The sequence below is a fragment of the Pongo abelii genome, chromosome 5, assembly GCF_028885655.2.
Source record: "Pongo abelii isolate AG06213 chromosome 5, NHGRI_mPonAbe1-v2.0_pri, whole genome shotgun sequence".
Taxonomy (NCBI): Eukaryota; Metazoa; Chordata; class Mammalia; order Primates; family Hominidae; genus Pongo; species Pongo abelii.
The window spans coordinates 117,616,826-117,632,949 of record NC_071990.2 but is presented as its reverse complement, the minus strand read 5'-3'; the positions used below and the strand labels follow the sequence as shown (position 1 = coordinate 117,632,949).

Here is a 16,124-nt window from a genome sequence, read left to right as displayed (position 1 = left end):
TTTTTCATTTGGCATATGGGATTTTGGTGTCATTCAATAAGTGAGAAATGTAAACAAAGTTCACATATTTTCTTAACTACTTGATTTTTCTTCAAAGCCCCTTTTTTCACTGGCAGATTTGTGCACTGGTTAAAAGAACGTCTTTCAAATGTAGAAACACTAGGAAAAAAAAAAAATCCCCAAAACCTCAGCCTAGTCAATGTCCCACATCTGGGATAAAGCAGGCAGAAAATCCCCCAGAGGAAAGTCAGGGAATTCTTAAAATTCCTAAGAGGGGAAAGGTTATAGAAAGCAGACCAGAAAAAGACAGTTTTATGTAAATAATGAACAGTGGTTTTCAATTATTAAAGGGAGAAACTGATGGTGGAAAATCAACCTCCCAAGCTGAACACAAACTGTTTTTCCAAGGAAAAACTGCCTCATCATATTTAGAAGAAGAAAAACTAATAATTTAACAGATAATGGAAGATTAATCCATATTTTCAACTTGCTGTGTGTGTTTCCAAGAAAAAGGCAATGAGACATCATTTGAGGGTGCTACCTTATTCTGGAGTTTTTAAATATTTCTACCTATACATGAAACTCGATGGCAGTGGTTTTGTAAAACATTTTACATTTATTTCAAGAGCAGAACTTCTGATAAATAAAAAATTAATATAGCCATACTAAATAAAACATATGAAATAGAAATAACTCTTGGACTCTGCCAGTATTATGTCTAGCACCCAAAGTCTCAAGGCAGCTGGCAGGCTGGATCCTTCAAGGTCAGAGACCCAGCCAAAAGAAATAGTCTTCTGTGGTTATGCCTGAGGAGGGGTGTGGTCTCTGGCAGCACACAGAAATGGCTGGGTCTGAGGTAATGCTCAGTACCCCCAGGGGCTTATTCCTTGCTCCATTTAGAGAACAATATACCGGCCAGGCACGGTATACTGGCCAGGCACGGTGGCTCATGCCTATAATCCCAGGACTTTGGGAGGCGGAGGCGGGCGGACCACTTGAGGTCAGGAGTTGAAGACCATCCTGGCCAAAACGGCGAAACTCCGTCTCTACTAAAAATACAAAAATTAGCCAGGTGTGGTGGGGGGTGCCTGTATTCCTAGCTACTCGGGACGTTGAGGCAGGAATCGCTTGAACCCGGGAGGCGGAGGTTGCAGTGAGCCAAGATCTGCCACTGCACTCCAGGCTGGGTGACAGAGAGAAACTCTATCTCAAAAAAAAAAAAAAAAAAAAAAAAAGAGAATAATATACCGCTAACGATTATAAAAAAAATCCTGTATATATTAAGTCCCTAAAAGTCTAAGTCTGCATGCTCTCATCAATGCAATCAGCACTGTGGGGGTTTTAGACACTTTCTCCTTTAATTGAACCCCCCCACACACCCAACGTACATGCAGTGAAAGATCCTTCAACTACCGGCTTTTGAATGTGTGGGAGCTCAGGTGGATAGGGGAGTGGCTCCAGCTATGAGCATATGGGTAAGAAGGCATTAATACATGGAAACTAGAATTTTTTCATCTCACATTCTGTACAAACTTCCCCAAACGTGGGTAAGGTTAATTCATCATGTTCTTTGTCCTCCCCTATGCAACCACACTCCCATCCAGGCACAGAATCACTGTATATTCAGGACTGCTCCAAAGAGTCCCTCACACTGTGCGGCCTACATGCCTAACTCAGCAAAACTCACAATATGACCCCTGCCACTTCTGCCACATTGCTTCCGGTTACATAGGATATGCCTGAATATATTTAAACCAGAAAAGCTGATCCTGAAGCACAGAACCTCATTAAGATGTTGTTTTGGGAAGGATGCCATCTCAACATGCCAACTGTTATTGAAAGTTCTCTAGCTATTACTTTGAATTAGTGCAAGGGAGTCAGAGCAGCAAGGTTGTGCATTACTGTACATTTAAAATATTAATTTCTGTCGGAATACCACGTTAGCCAATGCAGAACCCATAGAGATTCTGCAGAACAATCATCTATGAAGACTGGGGAGAAAGAACCCAGGCATTCTCAATACCACAAATGGTGTACTACCTTCCCCATGCCCCACTCAGTGTGCTCAGCCCCCAATGCTCTCCCAGCTATTAAAGCTTTTGTCGATTCACCCAAAGAGTTGATCTCTCCTGTATCTAGCACATACCTATATCACACTGGACTGTTTCAGTTGTTTACATGCAATGCCTCACAGAAGGTGAGAACCTTCTTCCTCTACGTATCATGGAGCTTAGCACTGAATCTGGCTTTTAAAAGGCAGCATGCTGGCTGCGCTGAACTAAATCCCTGGGCCTAGCTGTTGGTAGAGCAGACCTCATCACTAAAATAAGCATGGAGAAATTTTGTTCCCCCTTATTTGAAGCCAAGGCAAGTTTGGAACTTTCCAGAAAAAAAGTCCCTCTAGGAAACTAATGGGAGAAAACACGTATGAAGCCTAGAAACTTATGTAGCCTAAAAACTAACCACTAGTTTAAAAAGAAAAGAAATTAAACCTAACTAAACTCTAACCCAAACTTGTTTTAGGCTGGTAACCTAAAAGAGGAAGTAATATCCATCCATCATTTTAAATCTGTCTAGAAAATTTCACTGAAAAATCTCTATTTCCAGTCATTGGGTTTTCTCTTTGACCTTCCACTCTAGACATTGTGTGTGCTCACTGTACAAAGAGAAGAGCCAAAATTAAATGAAAGGAGTGTTTCAAGATAATTTTAGGTGGACCAAAAATGGATAGGCTTTACGTTAATTTTACGTACTTATTTTAATGTGCATTATGAAAAACTATACTACATCAAACCTGAGATTTCAACAGATATGCAAAACTTCTGTTTAAAATATATTTAAATTTAAAAGTAAAAAAAAGTAAATGGATATGGCAAAAATTGTTGAAGGTGGTACCTGAATAACTATAGTTTGAGAGATGCCAAAAAACTATAGTTTGAGAGAAACAAAGGGCATTAAAAGCTAATGAGTTTACGGGAATGGTCAGCCCCAACCCTCCCACTTTTTTTTTTTTTTTTTTTTTTTTTGTGACGGAGTGTCGCTCTGTCACCCAGGCTGGAGTGCAGTGGCCCGATATCGGCTCACTGCAAGCTCCGCCTCCTGGGTTCATGCCATTCTCCTGCCTCAGCCTCCCGAGTAGCTGGGACTACTGGCACCCACCACCATGCCCAGCTAATATTTTGTATTTTTAGTGGAGACGGGGTTTCACCCTGTTAGCCAGGATGGTCTCAATCTCCTGACCTCGTGATCCACCCGCCTCAGCCTCCCAAAGTGCTGGGATTACAGGCGTGAGCCACCGCGCCTGGCCAACCCTCCCACTTTCAACACTATGAAACAAACACAAACACACATACTATCTCAAAATGTGCCTTCTGTCCTGGAGAAATAAGTCTGAACTTCAAGATGTTTGTGCGTGATCTCTCAAGCTATTCAACCCCTAATTCATTGTGTTTCAGAAACAGCAGAGCACTCCCAGCCCCTTTAAATCTTTAAGTTGCACTTGGCCCAGTTCAAGAGCATAGCATTTTCAACATGGCAAAATTACCAGCGACTCTCAGCAGCTGATGCTACTAATAAGTAGTTTATCTACAATTCAATTCTCAGGCTGTTTCTGAATGATTCTATTCAGCATCACGTCCCCTGAAATTCTCTTTTTCCTCTTCTAACTCTACAACTTTCATGACCCACTTTTTCTTCCCATTCATTTGTCTTATGTCACACAACTTGGATAGTAAAACATTCCTAAATCTATGAGGTAGGAGGATCAGTTGAGGTCAGGAGTTTGAGAACAGCCTGGTCAACATAGTGAGACTCCATATCCACAAAAATAAAATAAAATAATTTAAAAATTAGCCAGATGTGGTGGCATGTGCCTGTAGTTCCAGCTACTCGGGAGGCTGTGGCAGGAGGATTGCTTGAGCCCAGGAGTTCGAGGCTGCAGTGAGCTATAATTGTGCCACTGCACTCTAGCCTGGGTGACACAGTGAGACCTTGTCTTTAAAAAAAAAAATCACGCTGTTACTGCTATAATTCAGATAGCAATTTGATCATCTCTCTGCCTGTATATATTCGGCAGTCCAAGTTTAGCATTATGTGTAGGCCAAGCTACGTGAATTATGAATTATAATTACCTTAAGCAGATCTTCATAAAGCAACAATAGGCCCCAAATTATTTTGCTGTAATTCTGGTTCCAACAATCCACTGCAGCTATTATGATTCAGCAGTCACACAGAAAAACTTTGTTTCTGTGATCCTAAATGCTTTTCACATATTTGATCTTTTACTCTTCAATAACTTAATATAGCAAAATAGTATTATTTGTTCCACAATAAATTTCAGAGAAAGAACTAGAACTTGCACCTCCTAAATCCTAAGCCAAGATTCTTTCCTTTAACCAAACTAATTTGTGAGAATGTTCAATAACATTACAAGTTCCATTTTTTTGCCATCCTTACACAAAGAAAGCACAGAAGAGTATGCTGAGAAGAAAACACTCAACACTAAACTAGTACATCAAGTTTCAAAAAAGATTTGGGTTTCAAATGATCTGGGACTGTTTATAGAATGAAACAAATGGTAGTACAAAAGTTCTTTCAATTCCACAGGCTTCAGAAAACACAGAAAGTATAAGGATGGAAGAAAGAAATCACCCTGTAGAAAGTAAAACATGCCCCAAATTAAGATGGATTAAAAAACCCTCTTATAATATGTGCCAAATTTGAGGAACACAACATAATGATCAACAGTATGGGGCATGGAGTTGGGCAGACAAGAGCATAAATCTCAGCTCTGCTGCCTCCTAGCTTTGATCAACTGACGTCCACTCTCAAAACCTCCCTTCTGTCATCCACAAAATGAAATATGCTTCATGGGGTGATTAGACATGTGTGATGCACTTAGCATAGAACATGACATGAAGAGCTCAATAATATTTATAAAAAGGAAGATGTTTCAGACCTGCAAGATTATATTAACCTATTGATAAAATATTTTATTTGAAAGAAACTAAATCTTCATACTTTACAGGTAAAAATATAAGAACCACAGATGCTAACTGACTAGGGCCAGATCATACTGCTTATTAGAGACTTAGTTGAAATTGGAACACAATGCTTCTGACTCTTCAACACATCACTCACAGTAAGCTCATCACTCACTGGAAAGGAAAGTATACGACCCTTTAAATTTTTCAAGTATTTGTTAGAGGTTTTGCCCCAAAGAAAAGAATAATAGATTAAATGAGCTATTAACTAAATTTTCTTCCTAGGGTCAGTAATTTAATTCTTCATATACAAAAGGCGACCACTTCTTACTTTATTCTGTCAGGAGAAAGCCCTGCCGATCTAACAGTGGCTGGAAAATACAGTCTCTGGCTGGAAAGCTGTTTCTTAGTAACACATTTATATTATGGAAGGAGTACATTAAAATTTAGGGGACACCTGCTGCCACTGCAAGGTGGATAGGTTAACCTCAGTCCAGGATCTAGTCCTGGCTTCATCACTGCCATCAGTATCTCAGCTGATCATCCTGGAGATGAGATGCTACTTAATGTTAGGCTTCTCTACCTCTCACATATGAAAAACCAGAATGTCAGCATATTCGTTTACCATCAAGCAGATTGGGAAATATTTTCTGGCTTCACCGGAAACCAACACAGTAAGTGAATTATTAGATAATTGTCTGGTGAACAAGGAAAGAATCAGAACAAAGGCAATGGGAAAGGCCCTGAACTTGGGGCAACTCGACCAGTTAAGATCGCTACCATAACTTCATTTGAAGGAGGCTGCTGAACCATAACTTCATTTGAAGGAGGCTGCTGAAATTGCCAGGAGCTGTCACAGATATCCTTGGGGTATCATTAAAGACAAAATTTTAAAAACTGAGTTGTAATCATATTTAGAAAACGAGAGTGAAATATATATCCCCTATAGCTCCTGCCACCACACCCGCCAAGCTCAGCCTAAGAGCAGCTGCTCCAGTTTGCTCAATTTAATGGATGGGCCCCATAGTTAGTTACATGATTAGGAATAACTCCCACACTAGAACCAGTGTGCCCATATCCATGGCAAGATTGAACAGGCAGACCCGACAAATGAATGTTCCTGACGTTGCACCCTCTCCGATGGAAAACAGGCAGATGTTGCCGAGGTTAGGCACTGTGACTCGCTTGCTTATGCTTCCATTTAAGTCCAAGTTCCCTTCTCCTTCAGGCCTCCAGTGAAGTTTTAGGAAAACCCTGATTGCCTGAGAGCATTAGGATATACTAGACAGGGCTGCATTGCCTTCTCTGATCCATTTTAGGATTTAACTCTCAGAGAAACCTTCCAAGTGCCTTGGGGAACACCTTGCTGTGGTCTCATGTACTATTTCACTGTTGCCACATATTTTAACAATACTAATAAAATGCATACATTTTAAAAGGTCTCCTCACTTTTCTATTTAGGTTGTATTAAATGCATAATTAAAATAATTTTTTAAAGAATGTTTCCTCAATACCAAAATAAAACCTTACATGTTCTTGGTAAATTTTTGTAGTTAAATAAATCTAACCTTATTCTTAAATATGTCAAATCCTAAGAAAACCTATGGCTTCAGTACTGCAGAATCATTCCCTAAAATTATACTCCCTGATATGTAAAGCCTGTGGACTCAGACAAAAAGGAAAATCTTAAAACTGAGAGCCTTTTTTTTTTGAGACGGAGTCTCGCTCTGTTGCCCAGGCTGGAGTGCAGTGGAGCAATCTCGGCTCACTGCAAGCTCCGCCTCCTGGGTTCACACCATTCTCCTGCCTCAGCCTCCCGAGTAGCTGGGACTACAGGCACCCACCACCACGCCCGGCTAATTTTTTGTATTTTTAGTAGAGACGGGGTTTCACCATGTTAGCCAGGATGGTCTCGATCTCCTGACCTCGTGATCCGCCTGCCTCAGCATCCCAAAGTGCTGGGATTACAGGCGTGAGCCACCGCGCCTGACCAAAACCGAGAGCTCTTAATCAAAATCAAGAATACTCTTGCTCCCTAAAAGGTAATTTCCAAACAAAAATCCACAATATGAAATGATAGTATATGGAACTTCCAAGAATTTGCACACGCTGCTGAAGGAGTAATTAGAAACCTGAGGCCACACAGCAAAACCACACCATGTATAATAACAGTGTTCACTGCCTTAAAATACAACATTAAAAAAAAAAACTTTAGGTCAGGCTTTTATTAACTGCAGCTCTGTACAGTCAAAGAACATTTCTATCATTGTCCCCTGAAAGGTTTTCATGAAGATACTACATTTTTTCATTATATAATGTGAAGCCCACTTTCTTTGTTATACCAGTGATGGTAATTGTATAACTTCCTTATATTAGAATAATTCATGTAAAATACGTTTAAAATGCTCACAAACATTTTCTGATGTCAAGTCTGAAGGCTTCCTCCCCCATCCACCAGAGACCACCTGAGTGAGAAATGTAGTGGCTATCAAACTAAATTCATAATTTAGTGGTAGAGGTTAGCCTGGTGCATGTTACTACTAAACTACAAACCATTAGTATCCAGCTTTTCAGAGACTGGTTATCATTTCATATGTAGAAAAAAAAAGTAAAATCTGTATTATTTTCATGGAGGCAAAGGGAAACTAGGGTAGAGATACCAGTGTACAAAAGTCACTTATGAGAGTACTGGTGCATCTAATTTTGCTTACAGAAGGCCAAAAGAGAAAATGAAATGGTTATACTTTCTAAGATAAGCTATAAATAAATTCTAGCTTATCTAGCAGTCTAACAATTGAAGATCTTCTGATTAGTATTTCTTTAGTACAATTTTAGTTGATTTTCTTAATGATGGTTTTAGAATACACTATTCTAAATTATTTTCAGAATTTTTTATTTTGATATTATTTTCAGAAGTTAATATTGAGCATAATTAAGTGTATTTTTTATGCTGAATCGCTTAAAAAGTAGTAATTTTTGCCTGTTATGCTTTGCAGTGCATTGTGATCCAGTATTGGAATATCAATTCCTTACCCAAGTTGGGGATAATAATTTCTTATAAATACCAATAAATTCTACTATGTATTGAAAAACTATTAAATCCAGGAATTATGGGCCAGGCACAGCAGCTCATGCCTGTTATCCCAGCAGTTGGGAGGCTAAGGCAGTTGCAGCACTTGAGCCCAGGAGTTGGAGACCAGCCTGGGCAACATGGTGAAACCCTGTCTCTACAAAAAAATACAAAAATTATTTGGGTGTTGTGGCATGTACCTGGGGTCCCAGCTACTTGGGAGGCTGAGGTGGGAGGATTGCTTGAAGCTGGGAGGCAGAAGTTGCAGTGAGCCAAGATCGCCCCACTGCACTCCAGTCTGGGTGACAGTCTCAAAAAAAAAAAATAAATAAAATAAATAAATAAAATAAAATAAAATAAAATCCAGGAACTATGTTAGGCATTGAACATAAAAAGTGGGCAAGAAAATCTACACCTTCCCTAAATAACTATAAATAAAAATATAAGAAAATGATGCCTCTGAGGTTTTTTTTTTTTTTAAAAAAAAACTGTCGTACTGTATTACTCTGCCTGAAAATAAAGATGAATAGTCAGTCTCCCTTAGTTCAAAGCAATTTATTTAACCTATTGAACTTGGCCACTAAAGAAAATTTGCAATATATTTTTAAAAAGTTTCTCTAAAGAGTAAAAGATTTTCTATAATGGTCTGAAGGACAAGCTATGGCTCTCTCAGCAATAGCTCTAACCATGAAAACACTTTTGTGGCATTACTGACTACAAAATAAAATATAGAAAAGAGGATGAATAAAAATAATGAAGCCAACAGCTAAAGCCCAACCCTATACAGTTTCAAATAACAGTTAAACTAAACTACAAAATGCTTCTGAAAACCAAAGTAAAATTTTTCTTCCTGCAATAGATTCCTGAAGGCAGACTGGTGAGATGGTTAAGAAGGCTGGCATGGGGTCACAGTTGTTTGTCTCTGTATGACTTTGGACAAGCTATCTAAACCTATTTCTTCATTTAAAATAAAATGCTATTTGTCTCACTGACTGGTTGGGAGATTAAATGAGGTAGCACCTTTAAAGCCCTCACCACGTCATAGTAAGTGTTTTAAAAAAAAAGAAAAAGCTAGTTATCATTCACCTCAAAACACTATCAGTGGTTGAGGGTGCAAGCTGGAGCCAGACTTCCTGGGTTTGAATCCTAGCATCATCACATCCTTACCTACATTCCTGTTTCCTCCTCTGTAAAATGGATAAAATAATAGTACCTCCCTCATAGGGTGTCTGTGAAGCTTAAATTAGCTGATATACTTAAAGCATTAAAATGGTGCCTAGGATTTAGAAAGTGCTCAATAAATACTAGCAGCCATTATCATCTTCTCAATGAGAACATCGAGGTCAGTCCAACTGAGGGGGAAGTGCACCATGACCCCAGGAGGAAACACTCACAAAACTATCACTCAGAGAATGCTATTTTTAAAATATGTACAATGCATTGTTTATTCTCAACCTTGCAGTCTCTTCAGGAAACTAAAAATATCAAATATTTTGAGAAATATAGAATATTTGATGACAAAAGTTTTCTTCTTCTTCCTGCTCAACTGCATATTTATAACTTTCAGCTAAATATTCCAAGTAACCAAACAGATCTGAGGAAAACAGCAATTACCAATCTATTTCTTCATCAACCAAAGTCTATCTACAGATAAGGCTAACTGATTCACCATACCGATAAAAACATGCTTACACAGTCACAAAAAATCCTAAATGAAGAAATATAAGTCCTGATGAAATGTAACAGATGAAAAAAATTACTTATAAACTTAAGTATAATTTTTTAAAATTTTGATGTTTAATCAAAATACATTTTCCACTTTCCACAAATGCCAATGTATATTATCTTTCAACTGGCAATGTAACTCCCTGAATCTGTAAATTAAATATCTTTAATTCTGTATCACCAATTCTCCCCCTTTGATGTTTACATATGTGACTTCTTTTCTTACCAGTTGTGATGGTTAATTTTATGTGTCAACTTGACAGAATCATAGGGTACACAAGTATTTGGTCAAACATCATTTCTGGATGTGTCTATGAGGGTGTTTCCAGAAGAGAGTAAACGGAGTAAAGCAGACTGCCCTCCCAATGTGGGTGGGCCCAAATAGAACAAAAAGAGAGGGAAGATTTTCTCTCGGCCTAACTGCTTGGGCTGGAACATCTAGTCTTCTCCTGTCCTTTGGCTGGGATTTACACCTACAGTGTTCCTAGTTCTCAGACCTTTAGATTCGGGCTGGACCTATTCCACCTGTTTTCCTGGATCTCCGGAGTGCAAATGGCAGACTGTGGGACCTCTCAGCCTCCATAATTGCAAAAGCCAATTCCCATAATGGCCAATTCGCATAATCTAGCCAATTCTAGATATAGATAGATAAACAGATGTAGGTGTAGACATGAAACTACTGGTTCCGTTTCTCTGGAGAACCCTAATATACTAATTAAAGCTGCTCAGGCCAAGCCCTTTTTCAAATTCCCATTAGAAAAACCCAGTATCCCTTTCCTAGTACTCACTCTCCAGAATCTCGCCAACTAGGATAATACACCACACTCTTCCTCTTCCCTGACACTTTGGGAAGTTAGTTTCTGGGATACCATATTCTCCTGCTTCTCTTAATACCTCTGTGGAAAATCCTTCTTATGCTTTTTTCCCAGAAAATTTTTACTGCTTTTACTGTGCAAAGAATGTGTATTTCACTATCATATTTAATCCCCAAAATTATTTTATGGGTAATTTTGTTGGAAATAGACGAGGAAAGTGAGATTTAGAATGGTGAAGTAACTTACCCAGCATTGTTCAGTGAGTGGTCAGGTTTATTTTTGATTTCAGGTGTGTCTGAGTCACAGTCAAGATTTTAGCCATTATGCCTCGCTTCCTTTCTCCCTGCAAGCTGCCTGCAGTGTCTCAATCCTGGGACTTCCCACAGGAATATGGCTGCATGGCCGCACATGGTCATTTGCTCACTCCCATGTCCTTCCTCATAACCTGCCATCTAAGGTGCTCATTTATACATCTAAAACTAAATTCTTCCAATCAGAACTTTGTTAACACCTCTTCTTCACTACATTTTCTCAAACCAATTATTTGGAAATCATCTTCATTTCTTCCCTATCCTTTTTCTTCCATTCCAATTTTCTCACCAAAGTCATGCTTTTTTTCCTAAGTACTGTTTCATTACTCTGCAGTTTTTCAACAGATTCCTGAGACTGTTCCAGAATTCACCATCAACCTCCAGGGTAATTTTCCTCCTTTTGACCTTTTTCCTGAATCCAATAAATATCACATATACTTGTGGGTTAGTTTCTCCGTTCCTCTAGCCCTTTGTCTGAAAACTCCTATGGATGAGTCATGACATTGATTACAGATTTTTCAGGGGAAGTGCCCCACAAAAAAAGTACTACTAACCTCACTTATGCAATCTAATCTGGTTCACTCATTTATGAATTTAGCTAAACTGTTCTTGACATTATGTGTATTTTTGATATGTCCTTATATCATATCTTCTAGGATAAGATACTATAAGTTTATTCTCTAATAGTAATAATGCCTCTAAGAAGCACTAATACAATGTTTAAGGATCTACTATGTTACATGGGAAAGGGTTATATTAGCAGACCTGAGTTGCTCAAACCATACACATTCCCAAGAGAAGTCTTCAGGACTGGCCCTTTACCAGCTCATGAGAGACGAGCCCTTGGAATATTCTGCCTGATAAAGAGTTTTTTATACACTCGAGGCCTTGGGTTACATGGCAGTAACAGTTTAGTTAACTAGGTGATTTATGATAAACTCCTATCTTTGCTCTGGAGAGGAGTCTGAGTAGCTGAAGTCAGTCACATCTAACTACAATAAAAGCCCAGGACACCAAGGCTCAGGTGAGCTTCCCTGGCTAGCAATGCTTTGCATGTGTTGGCACACATTGTTGTTGTGGGTACAACTCCAGTAGGAGTGGACACTTAGAAGCTTATGCCTGTTTTCTCCTGGGCTTTGCCCCATGTGCCTTTGCCCTTTGCTAAGTTTAATCTGTATCCTTTGGCTGTCTTAAAGCATAACCAGATGATAACAAATGTTGTAAGTCCTTCTAGTGAATTGCCAAGGCTGATGGTGGTCGTGGGGGCTGCTTCCCCATCCATACGCCCTTTATCTTCTTTTTAGTTAAATCATCTAAGTTCCTGTTAGAATTATGAGTGGCTTGCCATAATACTTTGTCCCATTATAAAAGAAAATGTGATACTTTCACCACATCTTTCTCTTTAGTTAACTTTTGCTATTTTTCTCTGACTTACACCCAGAAAAATGACTAAGAATGTTGCTGTTGAAGCAAAGGACAAAGCAGAATATACTGGACTGACACATTTTTTTTAAGGCTTTGGGAGTATTCCAAAAATGAAATATACAGATGGTAAGCAAAGGGCTAAAAGGAAGTTCATTGGAAAGTAATTTATGGGCATTAAACCTGTAACTGCAGTACACTTGATTGAAATAAAAATTGTATATATTGGATGAGTATATATGGAGTGGTGCTTTTATTACTACACATGAAGTTCTTTTACATTCTTTACTTATATACAAACATTCCTCATTCTTCCAGACTTCAAGTACTCATCAGTGATAAAATTTACTTTTTTTGTTGTTGTTGTCTTTAACATTTTCAAACATTTTTATATGTACTTATTTTGATTCTCACTTTTGTCTCACAGATGAAAACCTGTGAGTTCTTTGGCATTAAAATCCCAGCATACTTTTCAAATGTCCTCCTATGAATCATAATCAACTCAGAATACCACAGACTTGGTTTGTAAAACAATGATACATGATGTAGTTAACCCAAAGACGTAGGCACTTCCTTCTTAGACTTCCCCATCTCAGTTACTGGCAACTAATCCTGCTAGTAATTGGACGCAACCCCACCCCCTCCTTTTGTCCCTTCCCTATTTCACTCTCCATATCCAAACTATCAGCATATTCTGTTGGCTCTACTCCAAATCCGTCCAGAATCCAGCCACTTTTACCACCACCATACAGCCACACCATGTCTTGCCTGCAACAGCCTCCAAATTTGTCTACCTGCCTTCATTCTTACCTCCCTAAGATCACTCTCCATATAGGAGCCAGAGTGATCCTGTTCAATCCTAATTCAGAGTATGTCACCGCTCTATTTAAAACACTCTAATGGCTTCCCATCTCATTCAGATAAGCATCAAACTCCTAAGCATTGCTCTTAAGGCACTAAGCAGCCTGGCCATACTGCCTCTCTGCCTTCATGTCCGACTGTCCAGTCTCTGCTCCAGCCATGCTGGCCTCTTTATTATTCCTGTACACATAAGGTGTGCTCCTTCCTCAGCGCCTGCACATTTGTTCCCTCTGCCTCGAATGCTTACCCTAGGATATCCATGTGGCTTGCTCTCTCATCCTCTTTAAGTTTTTGCTCAAATGTCACTCTCTCAGTGAGGTCCGCAAAGACTACCTTATTTAAATGACATTACCACGTCCAACCATCACCATTCTCTAGTTCCCTCCTGGGTTTTATTTCTCTTCATGGCACTTATGACCTTCTAATCTACTATATAATTTACTTATTTATTTTGTGTGCTTGGCTCTCCCATCTAGAATGTAAGCTTCAGGAGGGCACTTTGCTTTCTGCTATATCTCCAGCACATAAAAGTGTACCTAGCACTTAGTAAACACTTAAAAAATATATATTAGTTGGATAAATTTAACTGTGTCAAGAAGTAAACTTTTAAGTCCTCAGAGATAACTAAACATATAGTTATACAGCTACATAAACATAATTACATGAAAAGAAACAATAAAAATTTGTGTAGGAAGACAAATCATATGGAGATAAAATGTACTACAATGTTCGAACTCTGAAGGTTACTCTGAGTGATTATCACAGAGTTTACTGAGAGCCGTGATCACAGCCAGTGCCTTCCCAGCCTCCCCCAAGGCACAAAGCTCCCACTAAGTCCACCTCAGGCTGCTAGGTCTAGGTGACTTGCTTTACCCCCAACTTTCGCCATCCCATTATTAGCATGCCTAACTAACATGCCTCTAATCGCAGACCACTGCCTGAATGTCTCATTATTTCCTGACATTCCTAGGATAGTTTTCATGAGTTCTCTATGGGTCTTTTTCTAAATGCCACCTCAAAATTTTCGGCCCATCTTGCATGGGATTAGGCACCTCACACTCTCCCTAGTCTATCCATGTCCAGACCAGCCAAGTCTTCCTTTCTGCTGAATGACTGTTTCTGTGCTGACTTTTATTTAGGTTGCTCTGTTTTGAAATTTAAAGTGATTCCCTCATGTCCCCATGTCTAATCACATTCCCAAGGATTGTAATTATTATTTAATGGTTTGGTATAAGGACTTGATTAGTGTTACTATTTGCAAATTTAAACAATCTTTCTGTACTATTAACTTTTATCTAGAGAATTCAAAAGAGTACTCTGTAATTATTATTTCCTCTACGTCTATACGATTGCTATTATTTTGTGCTAAAAAAACTTACTATAGTGTATATTTAAGTCTACGAAATGTTACTAGTCAGGAAATAATTTTTGAGGAAAAGTAAAGCTCTAGTAGACTGCTGGAGACTACATATACTATGTAGAACAAGAGAATAATTTCTGAATTGATGGCCATGGGTACACAGGACAAATAACATGCTCCTGCAGAAATATTCCAACTCAGTTCCACATCTGTAAATTGGGGATAGAAATATCTATCTCCCAGGACTGTAAGGAAGATGAATGATAATATGAGCAAGGTATCCAGAGCAATGACTGGCATATGAAAGGTGCTTAATAGGTATGATTATTTAAAAAAATTAAAAACTCCAACTGAGGGCCTGAAATATGGCCAGATATTTAATGCCCATGTCTGTGTGCACGTACAAGTTCATTAAATGTTTAATGCAGAGTCTATATCCTTATCTAGGTGAATAAGTTGTCCTTATTTCATTCTGTCTTAGCATCCTGCTCTCATAGTGTTAGCCCCATTCTTGGCATCTCCTAATCTAGGCATATACTTCTCTCTTGCTTGCATACTTCTCCAACCAAATTTTCATACCCACTCTACCCATTTTTACCCCATGTCTATTCACAGCCAGATTCCCCCTAGCTACTTCTCTTCTGATCAAACCTAATGGAATTCCTCTTTGTCTATGCTGGAAAAAAAACTCCCTTTTGTACTAAACTTATTTTTCAAACTCTCTTCTTATGTCTAGCCCTAAATGAATGTAGAAACTAGAGGATCACCTGTCAGGTGATTCAGAATTTAAATAAGGTGGAGTTAGGGAACACTTAAGATCCTTCCAAATTACAGATTTTATGAAACAACTGAGTCTTTCAATAACAACTTGTATCCAGTTGTGCTCTCCCATGCAGGCCAAATCTCATATCCTACCAATTCACAAGCAACATGGAGACAGCCTCTTCAATTCCTGAGAGAGCCTAGTTCTCTAAATAACTCTAGGTGTGACTCTCCTGAAACTTTTATCATTTGAAATCACCATTTGTCCGTATACTCTTTTAAACCTTCACTGGTAATTTCTATCACTCTGGGGATATTTCTAACTTTCTCAGTGACTTAAGGAACCTTGATCCTATTTGTTCACTTACCTCAATTCCTACCATAAGCCTGGGGGTAGGGCAGGGAACAATTTCTCTCTTGCCACACAGCTGCATACCTACTCACTTATCATCTCCAACTGACTCCTCAGTAAAATCCTTACCATTGATACTTCGAGAGTTTTTGCCCCTTTCCACAAGCATTCAGTTCTTCCTTTGTCACCTATACATTTGGACAGTGACATATCATCCAAATTTAGAGAAGACAGAAAGTATGTGGTATAAGTATAATGTCTCATTTATCTTAATGTCCTTATCTCTAATCCTAGACTGAAATAAGTCACAGGGAATGTCATACTGGAAAGAAGGAAGAAAACAAAATATCTTTTCAGGAAATAGGGGGCACAGCAAAATCCCAAAGCCCTTTATGGCAATGTCCATTAATGTGGCTACGTAGGGGAATGGTGTAGGCCCAGGCAGAAAAGAGACAGAAGAGACA

The 16,124-nt window shown here is 38.8% G+C and overlaps 1 protein-coding gene across 1 annotated transcript in view; it reads right to left on the bottom strand.

The window, feature by feature from the left end:
- Positions 1-16,124, bottom strand: part of DSE (dermatan sulfate epimerase) — an 81,856-nt gene that overhangs the window by 39,105 nt on the left and 26,627 nt on the right. The gene's annotated exons all lie outside the window — the stretch shown is intronic.